The sequence below is a fragment of the Homalodisca vitripennis genome, unplaced genomic scaffold (genome assembly GCF_021130785.1).
Source record: "Homalodisca vitripennis isolate AUS2020 unplaced genomic scaffold, UT_GWSS_2.1 ScUCBcl_4798;HRSCAF=11188, whole genome shotgun sequence".
Classification (NCBI taxonomy): Eukaryota; Metazoa; Arthropoda; class Insecta; order Hemiptera; family Cicadellidae; genus Homalodisca; species Homalodisca vitripennis.
The window spans coordinates 21384-46975 of NW_025780907.1; the positions used below are offsets into that span (position 1 = coordinate 21384).

General features: G+C 33.3%; 1 long non-coding RNA gene across 1 annotated transcript; it reads right to left on the reverse strand.

Annotated features, from left to right (window-relative positions):
* Positions 1-13097: 13097 nt before the first annotated feature.
* Positions 13098-24042, reverse strand: LOC124373090. Its single transcript, XR_006923404.1, has 2 exons — positions 23435-24042; positions 13098-13634 (listed from the first exon to the last, which is right to left on the reverse strand). It is a non-coding gene; the product is annotated as an uncharacterized LOC124373090 (long non-coding RNA).
* Positions 24043-25592: the final 1550 nt, after the last annotated feature.

The following is a 25592-nucleotide window of genomic DNA, read 5'->3' on the forward strand; positions in this document are numbered from 1 at the left end:
CTCATTTCAATCAATGGGAAGAATGAATTTGTTTCTTCAATTTTATAATGTCCCAAGTTTTGGAAAGAATTGTCGAATGTTCAACCTCAAGGCTAGTTTAACGTTCTTCAGTCCATTTCTCTTGCCACTTTTTATGTTACAACGCGTATAAAATGTTTGTTTACACATATAAGTAGTACAAATAGGGATAAGTTGTCGGGACCAGAACAAAGCCCAATAGCCGGGAGTTTTAGAAAAACCATTTATGAAACACTTTATCAAATAGCTAGCTGTTTCCCGCGGCTTCGCGCGCTTTTCGTAAGCCTTGCCCGTGCATTAGCACTTCTGGTTCAAGTGAAGTATATTTCCAACGCCTATGTAGAGTTTGCCTTTTGTCGCAATCAAGAAATTCTGTCAAAAGTGTGTACGTTAGTAGCCATTGTATATACGTACGTGTACTTTATTATAAAATGGTCTAACACTCAAGCTTTAGGTCCAACCAGAAGGACAATTTATACATTGTAATTTAGCGCCTTCAAATAGTGTTTGGCTGTTTAATAACTGTGTCTTAATTGCCGTTTATAATGTGCAGGCGCTTTGAAAACATATTTTGCAGCGCCGCGCCGCCTGGTGGTGAGTTACATTAATGGGCATAGCATACAAACCTTCCACGTGGAAAAATAAATATACGTACAAATTTACGGAATTTAATAATTGTTATGACATAAGCTTTCACTGTAATTTCTCTGCTTAACCACGAGGACCTAGCCCACCTAACCACTGCTACAAGCATTTTTAATAATCGAAACTTTGTAAGTAACCTCGCGTGAATTACATAATAGCAATATATACTTTATATGCATAATGTAAACCATACCTAAAATGAAATAACACACACCCGCGTGTGTTATTATATATAATCAAAATAATTGTGTTATTATCTTTAGTATTAACATGGCGCCTGTTGAAAATATGTAAAGTCAAATAACAAAAGTCCAGTGTAGTTTTAAAATATTCACGAAATACTAACTATATTAATACTTTTATTACAATTCCAACTGTAATTGGTTCAACGACAACTGTCAATGCATAAACGAGCAGCAACCATTTTACTCTTTCACAGGCCAGAAGCAGCAAACATTTTGTATTGTGACAGGCATCAGCTGTTTTAAGTAGGTTATACCACTTTTAAATATACCAACTAATTTAACATTTTTATAACAATTCCATCGATACTTTTCTCGCGGAAATCTATTAACGCATAGGCGAACACAGCGACTTTAAAGATACAACAAACAACTGCTAGCTCTCAACTGTGACATGTCTGGTGTTCCCGAAGTCGCTGTGCTCGCTCTTACGGTGATAGATTTCGTTGGAAAAAGTGCGGTTGGAATTTTTATAAAAGTGTCATAATAGTTTGTATCTGGTAAATGTTTTGTAACTATAGTGGTTTTTTATTTAACTTTAAATATGTTGAACAGTCTCCATTTTGTTAATATTCAAGAAAACAACACAATTATGTTTATTAATGTTTCTCTCATCTCTTCAAACCTATGTGCCAAACATGTTTTCTTTAGCTTAACTAGTTTTAAAGAAAATACATATTTATAAACAGTACTAAATGGTGGCTAGCGGCTAAACGAGACATTCATCGACCTATGTTTATATACATTTTCTTGTAATGATGAGTAGTATTACCAACATACGTTTGGGATACCTTTTTGTGAACGCCCTGTATATAAGTATACAATATTACATATAAAACTCATCTTCAGTGTAGTCTGTCTTGTGTACACAAGGTTTGGCAACGATCTACACTTTTTCAGACAGGCGAATGCTTTGATTTGCCTTCAATAGTTTCTAAACTACTTATTTACATTACGGTAGCGTTCACAGAGTGTACAAATGAGAAGGCGCACAGTTTGTAAGGTCGTAAAATAGAACACTCTTAGGAGTTAAAAAGTTAGTATTATTTAGACGATTGGTAAAGTTTAACAACAATTCTATATATTTTATTCGTTTTGTACCTTCAAGTGTCACTGTTATTGTTTGTGTCGGTGATCTGTTGACATTCTGCTTGCTTTTTGTTAACTTTTTTGGATATTACTGATCAACTGAGATGTATTGGGCTACCTGGGGTAAGTCGTATATGATCATCATTATCATCGATATTTATGATAATTACTAACTATGGCATTCGCATTAATTAATATTGTAAATATTGAGTACCTTAACATTACATTTTGGTTATGTTAATTTCCGTGTCATAAAATAATCATAGCATGCTAAGTTGAACCTTGTATTAAATTATAAAACTTGTTACATAGGCTATACTATCGTCTGTATTTAAGGGCGCGTTTTATAACAGGCCACACACAGCCTTTTTGTACGGTGGCTTGAAAGCCCATGATATTGTTTTTGTAACAACCGAATGAAATCCTTTCAAAAACTATTCTTTATCGAACTCTAAACTTGTTAAATAAATGAAACGCTTATTAAAAGTACTACCTAAAACTTGAGTTTTTGAAATTAGCCAACCAAAAAGTCCATCTGAAGCTGAGTTCAAGAAGAGAGCTAAAATTAAATTTAAAGAAGTCAAAAACGCAGTATTGGAACTTTGAAAAACTGGTTACCAACACAAGAGCACAGACTTAAAACAGATGAATTTGTTCCTTTAATCTGTACGAGTACTAGTGGCATCTCTACTGATGAACTCTCTTCCTCCACTACCAGTGTAGGCCTAAATGAAGAAGAACAACTTAGAACAAGTTTAGAACCCAAAACATTTAGCTATGATCGCGATCCGGCGAACTGGGTTATAAATAATGCATTGCGTGATTACGAATCCACGCTAAAAGATGTATGGGAGCCGTTCTTGGCATTTTCCATCTAACTAGTTAGTTAATGGAGAAAAACAAAACAGAGCCTGGGCGGTGTTGTCTGAAACTAAACGCCCAGTTTTTTGTAGTCCTTGCAGTATTTCTCATTTCAACACAACCCAAGTATTCTTTTGTGAAAGAAGGTTTTAGTGACGGGAAAAATGTATCTGTGAGACTTATATAACATGAAACCTGTTTCCTACAAAACCAATACAATGATTTTAAAAGAAAGAGGAGAAAAATTGGGTAAAGTTGATTACTGAAATGATTTATCAAACAATGAGCCACCAGAAAGTTATACTGCAAAGAGTTTTCGTTGTGATAAAGGCTTTAGCTTCTCGTCGATTGCCGTTTCCGGAGCCAGAAGTATTTGGTACAATTCAAATGGGAACTACATGATGATGCTTGAAGATCTCGCTGAGTCAGACACTTTTTTGGCCGAACAAATTAGAAAATATGGAAATCCTTGGAGATGAAACATTTCGTATTTCTCATCCGCTGTGTGCAATGAATTAGTTTACCTACTTGAAAAGCCAGTACGGCACTAACCTACATTTTTAATTCGGCTAGAAACTCCCAATACTTTCCATTTATTGTGAATTCTACTCCGAACATTTCGCATGTAGATCAGTTGTCATTTGTAACACGCTATTTGAAGCAAAGTGGAGAGCCAGTTGAGAGATTTCTTAAGTTCTTGCCAAAAGTTGGACACAAGGGTTTTGATTCCAGCCGTCACCGAGGCTCTGCAACATTTAGGATTGGACATATAAAAGTGCTGCGGGCTATCTTACGACAACGCGTCAAACATGTCTGGGAATTTTGGTCTACAAGCAAGAATTCTTAGTCAGTCCATTTGCATCAAATGTCTCTTGTGCGGCCCATTCTCTGAACTTAATTGATACTCTTGCAGTAGATTCCTGCCTTGAAGCGGTATAGTTCTTTAATCTCCTCCAAGAGTTGTATAATTTTGTTGTAGATTAATATATAGATGGAAAGTATTAAATATGTACAAAGACATTAAATTTACAACAAAAATCCTTTACACGACGAGGTGGTCTGCTAGGTATGACGCTGTGAGAGCTTTATAAAAACAATGGTCTGCAGTTATCAAAGCTTTTGAAGAATTGGACAGCAACCGAGATCAAAAGACTGGTATCTGAGCGGAAGCAAAAGGTCTGATCAAAAGATTAATGCTGTTAGAAACAGCTGAAAGCAAAGCACTAGACGTTTAAGAAACAAAAACGTATGGCCTTGACGGAAACGCAAAACAACCAAGAAACTTAAGCTGAGTTCCGGAATGCCGAAGATTGCTTTTCTATGAGAAGTTTACAGGCAACTTTGGAGCAACTATAAAATTGTGGAACTTAACTACACAACAACTGGAAATTGAAAGTAAAAAACTTGTTTATGATTTAGAGACTTCGATTTTTAAAGAACTTGATAATCTAAAATCACACTTCATAGTCAACAATATTAAAACAAAAATTCCACTGCCCCCCTCTCTTTCTCTGCAAATAGAAAGTGGCTTACAGGAAATCTTATTGTAGAAATCTTTATGAGGATGTTTCTCTCTACCCCAGTGACGAACGCATAAGCTGAGAGGAATGTAACAAAATACAAACAGCCTAATTTAATATTTAAATTAAGTTTAGTTCGCGGAGAACTATGATGACAATGACTTTACTGTCCATTGAACTTAATGCGGTGTAATAATCATGAGTAACCTAAAGTGACTTACCCAGTTTGTGTTGTGACATTAAATTTGTTTGTTTTCTAGTACCTACTAATCTTATCTTAGTACATCTCTCGAGCTCAATTCACACTCTCAGGATATCTTGTTTTTGTGTCACCTTTTTAGAAGATCTTTACTTATTCGCCTTCATTGTACCACCTTTAAGCGCCATCTCATCTGTCTACTATAACTTACCTTATGCACATTTCCACACTGTAAACTCCCACACATACACCTCACTGTATCTCTTGTTATTACTTTGATGTCTATTTTTATTATTTTCTGGTGTTAATGATAGTTATTTGTTATCATCATATACTGCATGATATTGATTTTTGTTTTTCATCAATCGTCTCAAACTCAATTAGGACGATTTCCATATCCGGTATGTTTTCTCATAGTAGACTGACGTCGCTGAAGTGTATTTGAAGATAACAAAAATTGAGGATGATATGCAAATGACACATTGATAACTTGTCTGGGTAGTTAGCAAGAGTCCTGTTCTACTCAGGAAGTATGGAGCATGACAGCAAAACGACTGTGTGTTACATATTTTCACAGTAACCTCATATATGACCTGGTATTATGAATACTTCTCTTGAGGTAGATAGGGCTGGGGATTCTTCTAAAAAGGCAGTCAGGATATTGCGCAATTAAAACATAGCAGCTCATGTATGCCACTTAGAAACCATGACTGTCTTTTGCTAGTATTGTGTGGTGGCTTTCTTAATCTACGTCAAGGAAGACATTGCTAACCGAACCTTCTTATAAAGGATAAAGTGCATAAATTCAACATACGTGACGCGGGTGATATAGAAATCCCTTTAAGAATTCTTTTATATTGAAGAAATATCCTGATGCTGCCATGATAATGTTCAATAATGTGTCCTACAAAGAGCAGTGTACCGACAAAGACGATGATCATGGTAATGTTAAATTATTATCTAGGTTACATGACTACATAGTAAGCCCTGCGTATAATTCTTTCCTATTCTTTGCGTGACTACATATTGAGCCGTGGCTGTTGAATTTAGATACTGTAATAATTGACATAGCGTTCAGTGTCGCGCCGGGTTTTGTTTACGTTCAACACACTAGTACGCTTATCTGAATTTGGTTTACATAATCATATTTGGTATTATGATGGAAATCGTCTTTTAAATTTATAAACTCGTTTCATCATCATTTACTTTGTGGTGTACAAACGTGAACTGTGTTAGAACATTTATAGGACATTTTGTTGACCAGACAGCGTGTTGTAAAGTTAACCTCTCTCTCTTACCATTTTAACTAACTTATTCTCCATTTACTTGTTGTTTAATGTTGGTGTCGGTGATAATTAGTTAATTTTTGTTCATTATTGCTCAAATGTAATTTTATGTTGGGGCTGTTATATTTATTTATTTATTTGTTATCTGTGTCAGTATTTAAGTTATTTCAGACTATCAGGCTCGATCCAAAGAAACTAAGTAAGGTTAGTAGGGTGGACCCGTCATAACGGATCCAGCCACCATGGCCACGCCAGAGAATGTTCTAGAAACCGAAAAAGCGGTTTTGAGTATTATGGAGACAGAATTTCCTGTAAACGAGCTACACCATAATGAGAAATTAGAATTAAATGCTAGCCATAAGAGAAAGTTTACTGAAACAGAAAGTCAGAATCAAGGAGTAAAAAATGATCGAATGAATCCCGCCAAGTTACCCAAAAAATCATTCATAAAAGATGGTATAATGCAGACTCAGCTGGTCCATATGAGGTTGTTGTAAGTTCTGTAAATAAAACAAGGGTTAATCCTTTTGCTGTTGGTAAACTCCTCTGTAAGTATGAAGGTAAGATAGACCATATTATTAGAAAGGGTAAGAATGTCTCCATCTTTTGTAAAAACCACGAGGCAGCAAACTCTCTCGTAAGTGAGAATCCTTCTAACCTTATTAACTACCATGTGTTTATCCCTAGTTATAGGGTACAGGTAACCGGAGTAGTTTTTGTTGAACCAGATGTACTCCCAAATGAGCTAGTAACGCGGGCCCTAAGCCCAATCCCTATATTATAGGCTTACCGTATCACTAAAAAGGGGAAGGATGGAGTGTATAATACTCACTTTATGAAAGTAATATTTGAAGGTACTGAGCTTCCAAATAAAATCAAACTAGATTATGTAATGATGTCTGTTGAAAAATACACACAACCTGTAAGACAGTGTTACAGATGTTATTCATTTAATCATGTTGCAAGTGCACCATGTAAGAACACCAACCTATGTGGCAACTGTGGTGAACCCGCCCATGGCGAATCTAATGGTGAGCACTGCCAGAAAGCTGCCAAATGTGTCAATTGTAAAGGGGAACACCCCAGCTTTTCCAAGTCATGTCCAGAGTTTAAGAAACAATTAGCTATTAGGGTCAGAATGTCAGAATATAATGTAGATTTCTTCACTGCCTCTCAAGCAATTAATACAAAGAGCCACACACCAGGCACACAAGTTAAACCTCACAAACCTTTCTCATCAGTGGTCAGTCATAACGTCACAAGTCATAAAGACTTCCCTCAACTTAACTCTATTAGGCCTATTCAAAAACCGATCCTCGCAGATAATTACTATAACACTTTAATTGGCAGCGAGGATGAGGGTGAGATAACGGAAGAAAGTGGATGGCAACATCTCACTAGAAAGCCAAAGGACAGACGAGCACCTTTTAACAACAAGAACAACTGTGTCTAGAAACAGAAATTTAAAACCCTCATCAAATATCCCTGCCAAAGGAAAAATTGCTGAAGGTTATAGGCCTAGTCCTAAGCAAAGTAGGTCAGGTGAGCTTACTGAGGATGAAAGAGCCCACCTCAAAAAATCGATGGAGGAATTCCAGGCAAAAATTATATTTTGAAACGCTAATGATAAATGCAGCTGCCGATAATGCTGGCAACCCGATGCAAGCTGTCAATATAGTTCTAGAAAATATTAAATAGATTCTCGTAGGCTTGTCAGTGGGTATTGACATCGTCAGTAATGACAAACAATCCACCTCTTAGGATTATACAATGGAATATTCAGTATATGAAGTCAAAACGGGCTGAATTAGAACATTTTGTTACAATTAATAACATAAAACTCATTGTACTCCAGGAGACCTGGTTATATCCAGAAGAAAAGTTCACCTTTAAAAACTTCAGCACGGTAAGGAATGACAGATATAATGGGTATGGTGGTACAGCAATCCTAGTACACAAATCTCTAGAATGGAAAGTGGTACCAGTTCCAGTCCTGGAGAACTATCCAATCCAGTTTACAGGTATTGAAATATTAAACTTAGAAAAATCCTTATTTATATACAACTGCTATTGCGCTCCAAACAAATTAGATCAAACTCTATGGAACAAGTTATCTCTTTTGCAAAAAGAATTCTCAATCTTATGTGGGGACTTTAACGCTAAACACCCCTACTGGTCCAGAGATGGGCGGAAGGATTATAGAGGAACTCACATTTTCAATACTTACTATGATTTACATTATATTCTCCTCAATGATAAATCCAGTACCACAGTAGGATCCCCTGGTAGGAGACCCTCTACCATTGATCTTACCTTTGCAACATTTCAACTGAAACAGAGGATCCTTTCTTGGAAAGTGATGAAGGACTCGATGGGTAGTGACCACTACCCTATTGTTATAGATATGAATGTTCAAAACCAAAATAATCCCACACCATTTTTAGACCAGGCAAGTTTCCAGGATAGAAACTTCAAAAAAGCAAACTGGTGTACATTCTCCAATACTGCCGAGAAAGCCTCTGTACAAATTCTAACTGTCAAGGCCAAAAGTGACATAGAATATGAAGATTTTATGAAAGTTCTGAAAGAATCAATTATAAATGCAGTGCCAAAATATCACAATGGCTCAAAAGGTATTGGTTTTAACTCAAAATCCTGGTGGACACCAGAGTGTTCCAGGGCAGTTGCCATCAGAAGAAGGTATTTTAGCCAATTCACGAAGGAGATGACACCTGTTAACTATAGCCACTACAAAAAAGCTCATTATTAAGCAAAACAAATCATAGTCAAAGCTAAACAATCTGCATGGCATTCACTATGCGAAAGATTACATTATAATAATAACTCTCAAATATGGCAAATGATAAATGGACTAAGGCAAGGAAAGAATGCTTCAAATAGTTTCGAAAAGTATTTAGCAAATGACAAGGACCTAAGCTATAAATTCATGAAAACTATCTCCCCAGATTATTTTCCAGAAAAATCAGAAACTGACCTCCCCATCTTCATGAAAAATAGTAATAATCACCAACTTGAGGGTGAATTCAAAGAAATCGAACTGCAACATGCCATCAAATCTAGGTCCAAGTCCACCCCCCTGGATTGGATGGTATTAACTATTTAATCTTAAGAATGTTGCCCCCTTCAGCCAAAACCCTTCTGCTAATTGTCTTTAACAACATTCGGCAGGGAAAGAGCATCCCGGAATACCTGAAAAACATAAAGGTAATAGGTATATTAAAACCAACAAAAGATAGGACATCTGAAAACTCATATAGGCCTATCTCATTAATATCCTGTATTATGAAAATATTCAATTTAATGATTAAATACCGCCTAGAATGGTTTACCACTAAGAACAAACTTATTCCTGACAACCAATTTGGTTTCAAAAAGAAGAGTGGAAGCAATGACTTCCTGCTGACCCTGATAACCGAAGCTCAGGTAAGCCTTACAAACGATAGAACTGCAGTTGTTGCATCCCTGGACCTAAGTAGCGCCTATGACTCAGTCTCCATACCAACACTTGCAAGTAAGTTATATGTTTTAGGAATCCCAGCAAAATTTATAATGCACATTTTTAAATGGTTTAGTTGTAGAAGGTTGACCTTCATCAGCAATCAGGGTACCTTCATCAGAACTGCATATAGAGGCCTTCCCCAGGGGTGTGTGCTCAGTCCAATATTATTTTCACTGTATACTGCAGACATCGGTAGGTATATGCCAAGACAGGTACAACCTCTACTGTACGCAGATGACATAACCCTAATCTGTAGTCATAAAGAGCTAGACATTAGTGCAGCTGGGATCCAAGAAGCCTTGTCCAGCCTTGAACAATACCTGTTAAAGGTATCGCTTAATATAAATAAAAGAACGTGTAAAATTATCATAATAAGTAGAAGGAAAGAAATCATAAATCCCACATTGACTGTTGACAATCAAGTCATTCCTGTAGTCAATAGCCATAAGAGCTTAGGTATTATAATCGATAATAAATTAAACTTTAAGGAGCACATCCAATCACTGGTAAGCAAATCCCTAAAAGACCTTGACATCCTGAGGTCACTGGCTTGTGGGAGGCTAGGTGTCCACCCGCAGTTTCTAACAAAGGTATATAAAAGTGTAATTAGATCTAAGCTGGAGTATGGTTGCTTTATTTTTGGTCATGCCCCAAAAGTCAACCTTAAAAGCCTACAAATAGTCCAAAACCATGCTTTAAGATGCATTCTCGGAGCTATGAAATCTTCCCCAACTAATACTCTGCATGCAGAGGCAGCATTACCTCCCTTCCATATAAGGAGAGAATTCTTAACAGAGAAAATATTGTTTAAAACACTAAGTAATCCACAACACCCATGCTATGTGAATATAAGGTATTTACATGCAGTAGCTTATCATCATAAGTACTGGGTCAAAAAACCAAACCTCTATACATGGAACTGGTGAACACAGTAGATAATCTGGCGAATCTAAACAATATTGCAGTAATTGATTCACATCTTTTGGAATTCGTTGATAGCCCCCTACTGCTTAAGAACTTAAAAATATCATTTGAACTAGAGATTGATGACACAGTTGGGAAAAATCATTACTCCCACCAGAAGCCATTAAAGCATTATTTCTAGAATTAATGAGAAAGAAATATGAAAACTATCTAAGAATTTAAACTGATGGCTCACGAAGCAAGGATGGCGCAGGCTCTGCCGTGTATATACAGGACTTAAAAATAGAATGCAAATATAAACTTCCAAACCAGGCATCCAGCTATTCCGCAGAACTGTATGCCATAAAGAAAGCTGTTGAAATAGCAAACGAACAACATTATGATAAAATTGTAGTATGTTCTGACTCAAAAGCTGCTATACTAGCCATAAAGGCAGCAAGTTCAGCAGATTATGAAGAAAATCTGGCATCAGCCATTACAATCTGCATGATGAGAGGTAATAAATACTTCACTTCTCAATGGGTACCAAGTCATGTGGGGATAGGTCCCAATGAACATGTAGATAGGCTGGCAAAAGAGGCAACCCAAGCAGGTGAAGAACCAACAGATTTTAAAGTGTCATTGGAAGATTTTGTTGGCGCAATTAAACAATCACTACTTGCCCCTGATAGCCCCTCCCCATGGTATAATAATTACAAACTGAGTAGAAATAAAATAGTAACAATAAATAGACTAAGAATTGGGCCTGCTTGGGTTAATGAAACCCTATTTAAGATAAATTGTTATTTCACTCCGTTATGCCTCAAATGCAATGCAGGTTCCATAGAAAGTTTTCAACATTTAATCTTTGATTGTGTGCAATATAACGACTTCAGACATGAATTGCTCACTAAACTGAAAGCGAAGAAAATAGATCCACCTTATAATATATTGAAAGATCTTTTAACGAGCTTTGATATGGAAATAATACTGGAAATTGTAAGTTTTCTTAAATCTATAAATAAGGTAATAAAAAAAAAAAAAAAAAAAAACTGGTCATACATACAAGAATGTTTATCTAGGTTCCATGCTCAAAGTAAGCAGAACCTGCTGAAATTCAGCAAACAAGAAGAAAGAAAGAAAGAATTGACATAGTGTTAAAATATAGTAATATAATAAAGAAGGAAATGTACATTAATACTTGAAAAATAGTAACCATTATACAGGGAATTGTATGAAAAGTGTAGGAAATCTTACCTCTATAGGGAATGTATTTTGGCTTTAGCTGGTAACCCTGCAGTAAGAGCTGTATTGTCAGTTTCCCTCCGTTGTCCAAATACGGGATTTTTGTGTTATTGTTTATCTTAATGTTAATGTTATCTTCTGAAAATTCCACATTTTAGTGTTTTTTACTGCATAGATTTACTACTGTGGATATTAAAGTTCAGCTCATTTAGTCACTAGGAATCCATACCGACTTATAAATATTTTTAATTCTAAATGTAGATTTTCTTATAATAATGGAATATAGGCTTAGGCCTAAAACTTCTAAAACGTGTAAACAAGGCAGAGAAAGAAAGGATCTTGGATCAGTAAGTAGGCAACCTTATATTTAAGATTTTCTGTAATATTACTAAAATATTTGTTATAGGTACCTATTTCAACCGTCAGTATGTTACAAACAAGCCACACTCATAAATTTTGATACTATAATTTATTATCCTTTATAAATTATTAAATCAATGTGTAGGCCTAGCAGGTTATGAATGAACAACACAAAATCTCTATTGATATGAAAAATAACACCTTAAGTCAAACACTGTGATATGTTTTGTGCTACCTAGTAATTATGAGTGTTTGCCCATTTTTCATGTAGGCCTAGGCCTATCTGAAAAGAGTTAAGGTTATTGAAATTTTATACCAGAGGTATACAATTAATATTACTTTAGCCTACCAATTTTTATATTAAATGATCTAATAACGGTTTTCATAATTTGCTATCTATAGTCATTGGCTAATTAGCCTATGTGTAAGTGAGGTTGAGGATAAGTGAAAGAAAGGAATTGTAGTCTTAACTTCGCCTCCAATAAAGCCAAAGCAATTGTGAAGTTAAGGGCTAACCTGGCAAAATACGAGTATCATGTTGTTAACCTATTGCTATCGTCCTGAACAAAACAATATAAAGTTTCAATCTGTGGAAATGACAAATAATGAAGTCATAGAGCATTAAAAGTGAAACTACTTTTCTTGTGCAGAGTAATATTTAATTATTCTAAGAGAGTCATGTGGTCTCGTTATGATCGTAAGTCAACCTGCTATTGGTTGCTACTGACGTCAGCCTTTACACCATCTTTGGATACGTAAAATAATAACAATGCTAAAATCAGGGGAAATTACCCAAATATAAGATGTTTTCTTAATTTAAACCTTCAAAGAATAAAGGTTTATATCTAAAAAAAATATCTAAAGGTTTATATAAAGGTTTAAAGGTCCCTGACACAAGTGACTCAGCACGGAGCAGCATCAAAGGATGGTGAAAGATCATGGTGACATACGAAAAACCTCCCTTGAGGTAGTACCTATCAGTAAAAAATAAAATTCTAAATGGTTTGATCACAAATCCCTTCAGCCATTACTGCGTTATAGGAAACACGACTAAACAAAAATCATGAACAAACTGTTGTAAATTCACCTAACCATAACTTCCTACAATCTTGAAATGTTCTACTTTGAATGTTCTAAAATTCATTATTTGTCATTGTACAAGGCGTGTTCAGAAATTAGGAAGTACCGTTAAAAAAATAAACAAGTAAACAATTTTTTAACACAATTTTATTTCTTCATGAAAGCCCAAACCTTTCACTGCTGTTTTAACTTCATCGTCGGTTTCAAAGTGTAGGTTGCCTAGATTGCTCTCTTCATGTGCAGGAAGAAGTGGTGGTCAGATGATGCCAAGTCAGAGCTGTAGGGCGAGTGGTGTTTGGATTCTGGTGTGACGTGACAGACCCAAGTTTTCATTACCTGTCACAATTTTGTTTAAAAAAAATCTTCACCATCATAACTGTACTGTGTTAGAAAATTCAAAGCACTTCCGAGTCTCTTGGTTTCTTGCACGTCAGTGAGCATTTTCGGAACCCATCGGGAACACAGTACACGATAACCTACGCGGTCCATAATAATTTCGTACAAAAGAGTTCGTGAAATTTGTGGAAATCATCAGATAGCGTTGTCATGGTGAAATGTCTGTTCTCTTGGATTTTTTTGTCAACTGTCCTTACTAGATCATCGGTGAGAGAAGACTCTATGCACATTTGTTTGATCACCATCATTCCTTCACTCATCACATCTTTCCTGTAAACATCATGAAGTTTGAGTTAACTAAAAACCAGCATGACGTAACAAGAAATGCTTTATTAGTAGTTTGGTGTTATACAAAGCTCACTATGACACTATCTACTACTTGTCATTACGCGTTATAAGTAGGTGTAGATTAGGTTATCGTTAATAGGTTACTAGTGGTAACAAAGTTAACTTTTACAAGCACTCATCTGATCAGAGCTTAAATTTGGGTATTATCTCAAGGAGTGTTTCTTTTTTTTGCCAGAAGTGCGGAGTGACTTTCTACTTGATTTGACGTTGGAAAAGTACTGTTCGGAAATGGCTTCAGTGGCGCCTTCTATTCTGCACTTCTGGAAAAAAAGAAACATCCCTCGAGATAGTACTTAAACCAAGTTCAGATCCTGTTGAACGTTTGAAAAAGTTAACTGCAACTTGTTTTATTTATAATACGTGCGTGTGTATTTCCCTACTTATATTACCTAATATCGAGTAGTTGATAGGGGCAGAGTGGCCTCTGTATAATAATACCAAAGTACCATTTTGTTTATTACATTTTATAAATAGGAATAACCTAGATAGTGTTTTCATTTATCAAGATTTCAAGATATAAAAATTGCTGATCTATACTGTAGTTTGAACAACATATTATAACATAATTTGGTTTATCATTTTGGTGTCATTAGTTTTAGATACTCGTAAATATCAATGATTTAATACTCATGAAGGTACTTTGGTATTATCCGAAAGCCACTATTTTTGGATACATTTTTGTTACCAGGCACCTAAAACCTACACTATTAGAAAGAACGGACTTTATTTGACTTACTATGAAAATTACATGTCATTATGATGATTGGTTCTTGTTTTCTGGTTCCCAAAAGAAAGTGATGTCGACGAGAAGGAGACCACTCTGTACCTATTTACCGTTTGTTATGGGGCTATATAAGTAGGTTTATATTAGGTTATCATAAATATGTTACTTGTAGTACCACAATTCTATAACCCTTAAAAAAGCTCATGTGATCTGAGCTCGAATTTGAGTACTATCTAGGAATATTCTTCTCCAGAAGTGTGGGATAGGCGCTACCAAAACCTGCACTGATGGCTAGGGGCTTTTCCTATTGGTACTTTTCCTACCTCATATCACGTCCCAGATTGTATCTAATATTGGACGATTTGGCATGTGATCTGAGGTTGGGAAAGTACCGATCAGAAATGTTCCTGGCCATCAGTGTTGGCTTCGGTGGGGCCCCCACACTTCTGGCTATAAAAGAAAAAACATACCTTGAGATAGTATTTAAATTCAAGCTAACATCACTTGAGCACTCATTAACTTTTTATATTTATAATCTGTACATATGTATTTACCTACTTTATATAGCCTAATAACATATAATACATAGGGACAAAAGTGGACTCTTTCTCGCCGACATCACTTTCTTTTGGGAAGCAGAAAACAAGAATCGATCGCCTTTACACAGTATGTCCACAAAGTCATGTCACACTTTTAAATAATTTTATTTACAAAAGTATATAAAGCACAAAAATGATGTAATCATAGGCATAAATAAACAGTCTTACGTCAGTATATCTGAGCTCGACATTAAGCACTCTGCAGACGTCCAAGTGAACTTGATCTCCTCCCATGCTTTAATAAGGATTTCCGGGGTACAGTAATTAATTAAATTGCTGCTCTGATTCTTTGCTTTATATGTTAAATATATGATTTTTTTAACAATTCACATTTCGAAATAAGTTAGCCTCATTACTGAAACCAATGTGGCTTATAACATTTGAATCCAGTTATTTTCATACAGAATAACAAGAATAATGGACTTCTTGCAAAAAAAGGGTTTTGAGCACTCTCGATGTTTCCATCTCTTGTTTTTAGCCTGCCTGTCCATGTTTTGTCCAATAAGCTGTGTGTGCTCCCTTAAACTTCTTAACTTATCGATAAATGCTGCGTCATTAAGACTGATTTTCATGACACATTTGATAATACTTACGTTGCGCTGAAATCAAGAATAAACTTTGTTACCCACAACGTAATGTACACTAAAATTTTCTTTGCAAAGTTGCCATGTTGACTGTTGTCATAAAAGTGTTAGCCATACTTTACTAGATGACAGCAATGGGTAACTGAACTAATGAAACTTTAGAAACCGCTGTTTTAAATTTAACATCTGTTCATAGGCATGCGTTCAATAAAATATTATTTATAAACAATTAAAAGTGTGACATGACTTTGTGAACACACCGTATTGCAGCCTAGACCTATGGCAAAAAAATGTAACAATTAAAATAATGGTATATCTCAAATTGACCATCGATATACAGGACCAGGAGGAATCGGGTTTCTGGATCAGAAGATAGCATTTGAAGAAGTGATAACAGGAATATCAACACGTACACATGAAAAAAAGAAATCCAACAACTGCATTTGAGGGTAATTTTTGGTTTGACTTTTGGCCACAGATTCTTCCTCTTTAATTTGTTCAATATTTCATTCTGGGCTGTAATTTTGGTCTTGTTTGCAATTGGGGATCTTTTATTGAGTATTGTTTGCGAATCCTAATTGGTCAGTATATTTTTCCTTGTTTGATTTGAAGAGTAATGTCCTAGTTCTCCATTTGGTTGTGAGGACAGACCTATGCTTTTGTGCCTTTGAAGATTGCAAAATGGTAGTATTCCTTCCAGAGCTATGGTTAGGTGAGCTTATATTTTTTAGCACTCTTCAAAGCACTGTGGTTAGACCTTCTAGAATTTTGATCTGTTATTGAAAGGTACAATCTCAAGGAATGTTCCTCGCTCAGCAAGCCTTTTCAACTATTTAGCAATATTTCTGAATTTTGGTTAAAGATTTTAGGGCTTTTTATACTTTAATAGTTCTCTGATGTTTTCCTAAGGGCTTTCAATTTGTAAAAATTAACAAATAATGTGACTTAAGTATAGTAAGCATTTACGATTTTGTTGTATAGGGTAAAACATAGCCTATATTGTAACCTGTTATACCAATCACTGTATAAAATAGAAATAGCCTGTGACAATTAGGAAAAATTCTAAAAATTTCATTTTACTAGAGTTTGGCCTCTGAACATATGATAATTTATGGACTCAACAGAAGGATAATCAATCCTAGAGTAGAAAGTTTAGGGATTATTACGTAATTTTCTTCTATAGACTCACAAATATCCTCAATTACAACCTATTACTTTATGTTATATAGTATTTCCATTACAAAATCGACATTATTTATTAATTATATATTAACAGGTAATTGTATATGCTATTTAAACTCTGAATTGAATTGAAAATTTCTTTATTTATACACCATACAAGATTGTATACAATAGCAAAGCAATGAACAATAATTAAGTAATTGTATTACATAATTTATTAATTATTTAAAGAGTATTATTATGTATTATGTACCAGTAGCAATATTCAACAATTAAAATTTTATGTCACAGAAAAGTACGCCTCAAAACTGTATAATGCAATACCTAATAGATATAGTTTTACATTTTTATTAAATTGATTCACATTTTGCTCTTTTTTTAAAAGTTAGGATTGCTTATTTTCAAATCTATAAAGTTTTTTTTACAAAACTGTTTTATGTGATTAGACTTTTCGGACATCTTTTCCTCTTGTATTATAATTATCAATGTCTTGGTTTGGCCAAAAAATTAAGTTATTTTTAAAATTTAGAAGTTCTATATATGAACATGGAGTAAACCGTTCAAAATCCCTGTTCAGTAAAATGTGTCTTACAAGAACCTCATATGTCAAGTTTAAAAATTATTCTAATAGCACTTTTTTGCAACTGTAAAATTCAATAAAATTTTCATTTTTATGCACTTCCATACACCTCTATTACGTAACATGAGGTTGTATGAGAGTAAAATAACGCATGTGACATCCTCTTAAGAGCAAACAGTGCTGAACTCATTTTATTGTAAATTTTGTCAATAGCTACTCTGAAGTTTTCATCTAAGATAACGTCTAGAAATTGAGCTTGGAAGTCTAGTTCGTTATGTAATAAAAATTATACTGGTACATTTACATCATTATGTTGTTTTAAAGAAGCCCTAGAAGTAAAGTTTACAAATTTCGATTTACTAAGTTTTAGCAACAAAGTTTTGTCTGTCAAGAAGTTATCAATGTATTGTGATAAAGATTGTCCATTTATTTTTTACTATTGGAAGATTTTTGTTCTGAAGTAACAAGCTTACGTCATCAGTAATACATTTATAAAATTAATCCGCATGATAGAGAATTAAAATTTAATTTTATATTAGTTTATGCAGTATAAAAATAAAAAAAGTTCCAAACACCGTTCTTTGAAGATCTTATTGCGTATGTAATTTCTTTAATATCAGATTTTATGTTTTGTAAAAAATTTTTTGGAAGTGTTTTTATTTCAACATATTTTGGCGATTTCCAAGATAAGACTGTAACCAAAACAGTACTTTATGTTTTATTCCTAAATATGATAATTTTTTGAGTAATGCTGTGGGATACACTGTTGAACACCTTGGTGAAATCCAAGAACACACCAGTGACATTATTATTTTTATCTGAGGCTTCTATGGTATTTTCTACAAAGATAATTAAATTTGTAGTACAAGACTTAAGGTCTGAATCCATGCTGTTCAAAATCCAATAATGAATTTTTCTGAAAAAAATCAGTTAATTGATAAAGCATGCATTTTTTCAAAAACTTTTGACAGTGCTGGCTAAACTGCAACAGGCCTGTAGTTGTTGGGATCGGTTTTGTCACCCTTCTTAAACAGAGGAATCATTTTAGAAACTTTTCAAGAATCAAGAAGTTTTTTATTGTCTTTAAACACAAATAGTGTAATTGACAAAGTCATAGACTTATAATTATGTTGTTCATATTTACTAACAATTACAATTATATATTGTTTAACATACAACATGATCACAATTAACAATAAAATGGTATTACAAAATAACAATGGCGTAATTAAAATATATTTATAAACTTTGTTCTACAGATAACACATTTAGACAAGACAACAAAGTGATTTTAGATTAAAATACTAATACTAAAATAAAATATACAATAACAACAAAGACATATAATAGCTATTAAAATGAGATAAACACATAATTAAAATTAAAGACGGGTCATTCCATGTCAAATCACCCAGTAAATAATTAATTTGACACCCACCTCTTTAGATTTTGATGAAACTTGGCACAATTGTTGCATTTGCTATCCTATTGATAAATACCAAATTTTATTTCTCTATCTCTTATAGTTTTTTTTCTACAAATTTTTTAATTTTCTTAATTTAACGCGATTTTAGGCCTCGGATTTCGCGTCTTGCAATGTAACTTGTAGCTTAAAAAATTAATATCTTGAAAACTATTTGAGATATCACCATGAAACTTTGCATAATATTTAATTCATATATTTAAAATAAAGAAAAAATACATTCACTAACCTATCTCAACTCCAAAAAATAATAAAAATATTATTATCAGAAAATTTTTTTTATTTGAAAACCGTTGTTGGGATTTACTAAAATTGCAATATCTTAGGTCTCAGACCTGGTAGAGTGTTCATATTATTTTTACATACTCCTAGATACATAGGCTAGCAGATAAAACAAAAAAGATGTATGGCTTTTTCACATGGCTTTTAGTTAATATTCCAAAAAGTAGAATATTATTAAGAAATTATAAATTTGTGGTTTACTTACATTTAATAAATGTGAAATAAAATAAAAACTGAAGTCTAAGAATCAATATGTTTTATAGCAATTATTAGTTCTGCTTGTTATATTTTTTCCACTTCATCCAACACTCTTCTGTTTTTCTGATACACTCTTTTTTGAAGTAGTACATTCTGCCAGTGCTATTTGATTGCGGTGCATCAACTGTGCTCTAAAGGTATTATGCACAAGTCTTCCCTTTGAGGCCAGTAAAAGCTGGCAGCAGGTCCTGGAGGGTGAAGAAAAAGAATTTCAGCATCTTCTTCTTCATGAAACACAGTTTTAACGAGTCCAAAGTACCACTTTCTATCGTAGTTTGCAGCCACATAATCGATTAAAGATGGTTGAATGCAGACCCAATCCGTAGCAGAATCAAAAGAAAACATTAGAGTAGGATTAGGACTATCAGTAGTCCTCCTTATTTCAATTTCATTTGTATTAAATGGTTTGAAATAATGGAAACTTCTAGTACTGGGAATAGTCTTGGTGGGTAAAAATCGTGACACTAACTCCAATCTGAAAGCTTCAGCATTTTTTGTGGCAATAAAGTGAAAGTTTATTTTTTCAATGTTGACTTTACAGAAGTCATAAACTGCAGTTGCTGTCTTGATTTGATTTTCATCTGAAAGTTGAAGGCTGGCTTTTCTCAAAATTCTCTTAACAGTTCCTCCCAAGCCATCACATATTGATTTCCCGTGGCTTGTTGCAAAGAATGAATGTTCGGCTTTCATTCCAAAGTCTTCATGATGGTTTGTTAGGTTTTTGAAACTATTTATATTTTTGTATTGACCAGCACAGCCGTCAGTGAAATAATGAACTTGGTTTATTTCGGGATGATTTTCTTTCAGCCATTTCGAAATTTCTTTTTGTACGTAATTCACAAAACAAGTGTCATGTTGTAAATCATTACTTATGAAACAATGGTTGGAAATTAAAACTTCATCATCCTTTTTCAAGTAGAGACCAACTGGATGAATTGTGCATCCACCTCTGTTCCAGTGATAATTTTGGATTTAATTTTGAATGGTGTAAGAATAATTTTCACTGAAATCCATTACTACAATTGCTGTATTCAAAGGCGGATCTTCTTTCAGTTTTTTGAAAGTTTTAGACTGTGATTTTATAATATATGAATGTGGGATTAGGTTTTCTACAGATTTGCTCAGTAAAGAAATAAAGTCTTCAACGCTGATTGATTGCTTAAACATTTCTGTCCTGTCAGTATTAACCTATTGGCTTATAATTATTTCTTCTTCTAAATCATAATCTTCGCTCAATTTTGCAGTTAAGTATTCAATCAGGGCATCATCAGACGGACAGTTGTCACAATGGCGTAGCATACACTCACTGTTTTCAACATTACAAACCAACATCTTGATCAAATCTTTGTAACTTTCTTCAATTTTTACAGCATCTAGTAACAATTTCACATTCTGGTGTATGCTGCATACACATACTGTATGTGTACCTGCTGACCCAGCAAGGACACACCACTTTGGTCTTAAACTGCAAAATTTCGAGAATCCTATTTTCAAGTCAGGCCATTCCCATTTAAAACAAGAGTAAAGCTCTCTCAAATTACTTAGAATAAGTCTTTTTGCATATAAATATTTTTTTAAGGCTCACTTTATCTTTTGCTCCGGGTAAAACTCTTGAATTCTCATCACTTTGGTAAAAGTCTGTCACAAGTTTAACTGTGTTTTCGGAGAGTGTGTTACCTTTTTTAGGGTCAGGGATAGCTATGATACCTTTCTCTCGTTTAAGTTTTCTTTCTTGTTTTACCATATATTCGGTCACCTGAAATTCTGTAGCAACTTTTTTCTGGCTCCAAGATTCTGGCACCAAAGTCAGAATCTGGACTTTTTGGGATCTCCCAACAGACATAAGGTTTTCTTTTAAAAGGCCCATGAGTTTATCAAAATCTTCTGCTTTTTTGATAACATTTCTTTCATCTTCTTTTTCGTCTTCTGACATTTCAATGTCATAATCTAGAGCTTTGGAGATTTTTTTCTTTATTTCTTTTGTTACTTTTTCAACTTTTCTTTTGTAATACGATCCCTTACTATGTGATGACAAATTATGAAGTTTAATTGGAGTTAAACTCAAATCATCTAAGGCTGCATTTGTTTGTGAAAGGGAGACATTTCTAGATTCAAATGAATCCAATTCAATCATTAGTTCGTCATCAGATTCATTTTCAGTGATTTTAGTTTTTTCTTCACAGAAGTTTCGAGATGAAGGGCATATCTTTTGTCCAGGTTTAATAAAATATATTTTTTTCACACAATTGTTTTGAAAAACTTAAAAATACACTTCTTAGTGACTTTTTTATTGGCTTTTTGTGATTTTTTTTAATGGATCTATGCATACGGTTTGATATTTTTCAAACACATTGAGAAAGTAGTAGCTGTGATGGGAACAAACATTTTTAAATTCAATTAAATTGATTCCAGGTCTAAGTTTGAATTAATTCTTTTTCTTTCCTCAGTTAATTCTGATACAGATTGTAATTTTTTGGAAGGTGTATAAGTTGTTTGAAAACAGTCTGATTGTTTAAATAGTCCAATGCTACTAGCTTGAGGATTTATCATTTTGATTTCCGCTTACCCCATTTTAAAGTCCAAGAAGAAAAATATGCACAAGCTGTAACTAGCCTATTCACTTAGTTTTACACAATCAATCCAAAAAATAAGTGGATATATAAAATTTTAAAACACTTCATAGTTGATACAAACATGATCAGTAGTAAATAATTCACAATTTATCTTCATAAAGGTTTTGTAAATACTTTTAAATTGAAAGTGACTTGAGTACTAAGATTAATTGAGTATTTTTATTCTGATAACAACTTAATACAAGAAAAGTTAAAATTAAACTTTAATTAACTTTGAAACCAAATGTTTCAAATTGCGTATTCTTTTAGTTGGTCTGTAATTTTGTTACTCATAAATAATGTTGAATATCAGTCAAACATGTGAAAAAGCCATACATCTTTTTTGTTTATCTGTTAGCCTATGTATCTAGGAGTATGTAAAAAAAAATATGAACACTCTACCAGGTCTGAGACCTGAGATATTGCAATTTTAGTAAATCGCGACAGCGGTTTTCAAATAAAAAACAATTCTGATTATAATATTTTTATTATTTTTTTGGAGTTGAGATAGGTTAGTGAATGTATTTTTTCTTTATTTTAAATATATGAATTAAATATTATGCAAAGTTTCATGGTGATATCTCAAATAGTTTTCAAGATATTAATTTTTTAAGCTACAAGTTACATTGCAAGACGCGAAATACGAGGCCTAAAATCGCGTTAAATTAAGAAAATTAAAAAATTTGTAAAAAAAAAAACTATAAGAGATAGAGAAATAAAATTTGGTATTTATCAATAGGATAGCAAATGCAACAATTGTGCCAAGTTTCATCAAAATCTAAAGAGGTGGGTGTCATGACCTGGTTGACTTGACATGGAATGACCCAGACGTCAAAAACTTAATGTACTAATATCACAGGCCAAAAATTTGTCAATGGAGTAAAAAATATTATCCTTCAACCATCTACCTATTACTTTTGTTGACTGTTTCAAGGACACATCCCATGCATTTTTAGGCAGTTTATTGAATAATTTCATCTTCATACATGATGTATTACTACTTCTGGTTTTTTCTAATCTTAGTAATGCTAAGTCAAGAAGATGGTTTTTCCTAGTAAAATAATCATGAGTCTGTTTTCTTGTAGGAAGGGTATTTAAAGATTCCTTAACATCGATCAAGCAGCAATAAACATACAGGTTTCGAAGAGTCATTATTTTAAATTCTTTGAAAATTGATAAACATGACTCTCAATCAGAAACATTCTTGATTGCTCTTAAAACCTTTTTTTTGCCATGTGAACGCATTTTGTGCACTACAACAGTTGCCCCATAGAGTTATTCCATATCTTATGTGGGAATAGAAAAATGCATAATAAGCAGTTAACATTTAAAATTTCATAATGGTTGTGTGAAAAAATTGAATTCAAGTTTTTATTTATCTTAACAGCAGATGATTGAATACTGCCAAGTGTTCTTACCTTTAACAGCCAAAGTAAAAGATACATCCTTATTTGTATGAGAGTTCCACACCATGTTATATGGTCTACTAGTGCTGACTGGTGTGGATTGTGAGTTGGGAAAACTATGTTGTAAAATTAACTGCATTAGGTCTCAATGCATCACTAACGCTTTTAGGATTTTTAGTTTGATTATTCAAGTTGAGTTGCCTTTCCAGTAAAATTATTGTTTCTTCCTTCTTTAATATTATATTTTCAAGTTGAATGTTTTATGGTTCCATAGTTGTCTTATTACTGTATTTCCTTCATTTAGTGCTTTAATTATTGCTTGTTGTGAGTAGAGCTCCTGAGTTATATCATTATTACATCTTCCAAGCCCAAAGTAATATCAATAGACATGCACTTATGGCAAATCCACTTTTTGTTAGATTTCTCTAAATTTTTAAATTCCTCCAAAGAGAAAGATGTGCATTTACAATGATACCATATTCCCTTACATAAAATACCATGACCGTTTTACCAAAATTTTTATTGCACTGTCCACAAGGATATTTTGGTGTTTTTATTTTTCCATTTTTTATTTATTTAAGTAGAAGAAAAGTATCTTCAGAATTTAGTATTAAAGTTATATAAAATAATAAATAGATAATATCAATTTTTCTATAAAATAACTATGACAATTTTTTTACTAGCAAAAAGTAAATTTCCAGTAAGTTGTATTTGATCCAGAAACCTCTGTCTTGATAATCCAAGACCTTAGCAACTGAGCTATTCTAGTCTGATAACAAGATATCAGTAGATATCTGTGTATTGTATATAAACTGCACAAAACAACAAAAGACAAGAACTTCCTGGCAGATAACGTTTTATTTTAGACAATCTTAATTATTACTTTTTCTAAAATGTTATATTATACTAATGTTACTTCTATATAAATTTCAGATACTGAATTTAAAAATATAACCAACAATGTGTTTCAAGAGTAGTTTGATGAATTAACAACTGGTACTTGTTAATCTAACCAGCCCCTAGATGTCATATAAAGTATTGCAAAAACACTATGGAAATGTACAAATCTGTCTCTTGAGATCAATGAAATAGTTTTATGATTTAATTTGATGGAAAATAAAGATAAGGAATGACAAAGTTATAAAAATGTTATTGTAAACTTCAAAATTTGAAAACAAATTAATATAAAATTCAGTTAGAAAAATTAGTCAAGAAATGTTCACTTAGTTTAAAATAAACTGGATCAATATATATGAGAAAGTTATTGTTTTATATCAGTGTTTTGGTTTTAAAAATATATATCCATAAGATTTTTGGATTTGATGTTTAATTTTGCATTAAACCGAATTAGAAATGTATTGCTCTTTCTACTGTCATAAACCATTTAAAAATAGAAATAAGGAAGAATTAATTTTATTTTACCGAGTAGTTTGCTTAGATTTTAACTAGTACACTTGGATCATAAGTAATGCTTGTGTAATTAACACTGAAGTTATTTTCAGGATGGGGTTGATTTATTGCAATATTCTAAGGACACACCCATGCAAATCATAGCCAGGTAGAAGAAGAAGAACCATCAGCAAAAAAGGTTAGATGTGAAATGTTGAATATACCTTTAAGTTTAGTTTTGAGAAATTTGTAAGTGCTGGGAAAATTAAACATGTATGGCACATGCTACAAATAAGAATTTGGCTTATGATTACAATGGCTGGAGAATGTTGATCACTAAATAAATTAACCTATTTAAAGATTTTGCCTTGCTGTTCACCTCCGATAGTGAATGGAATCCACCACCAGTAGGTTATTGAGGTATAATATAATTTTGATTCTCTTACTAAATTTGAAACGAAGGACACACCAATGTTAGTGTTTGTAATAAAGTACAAATTAAAATTTATGGTTAACCTTGCTCCATGTAGCAATATGCTAGTTAATGTTGTCATGTAGTGATCTACGTATGAAGAAGGACTAAATGTTTTATTCCTGGAAGATGGAATAGTCGTATTTTATCAACCCAGACCGAAGTGAATTAAAATAAAAAACCAACTATGAAGATAAACTGGAAGTGTAGATGTCCTCCCTGGAGAGCAGCTCCCAGTTATGAGATATTAAGTTGCTATAAAACAAAATTGGAACAATCATAATTAGCAAAGAGTTAGAAACAAACAAA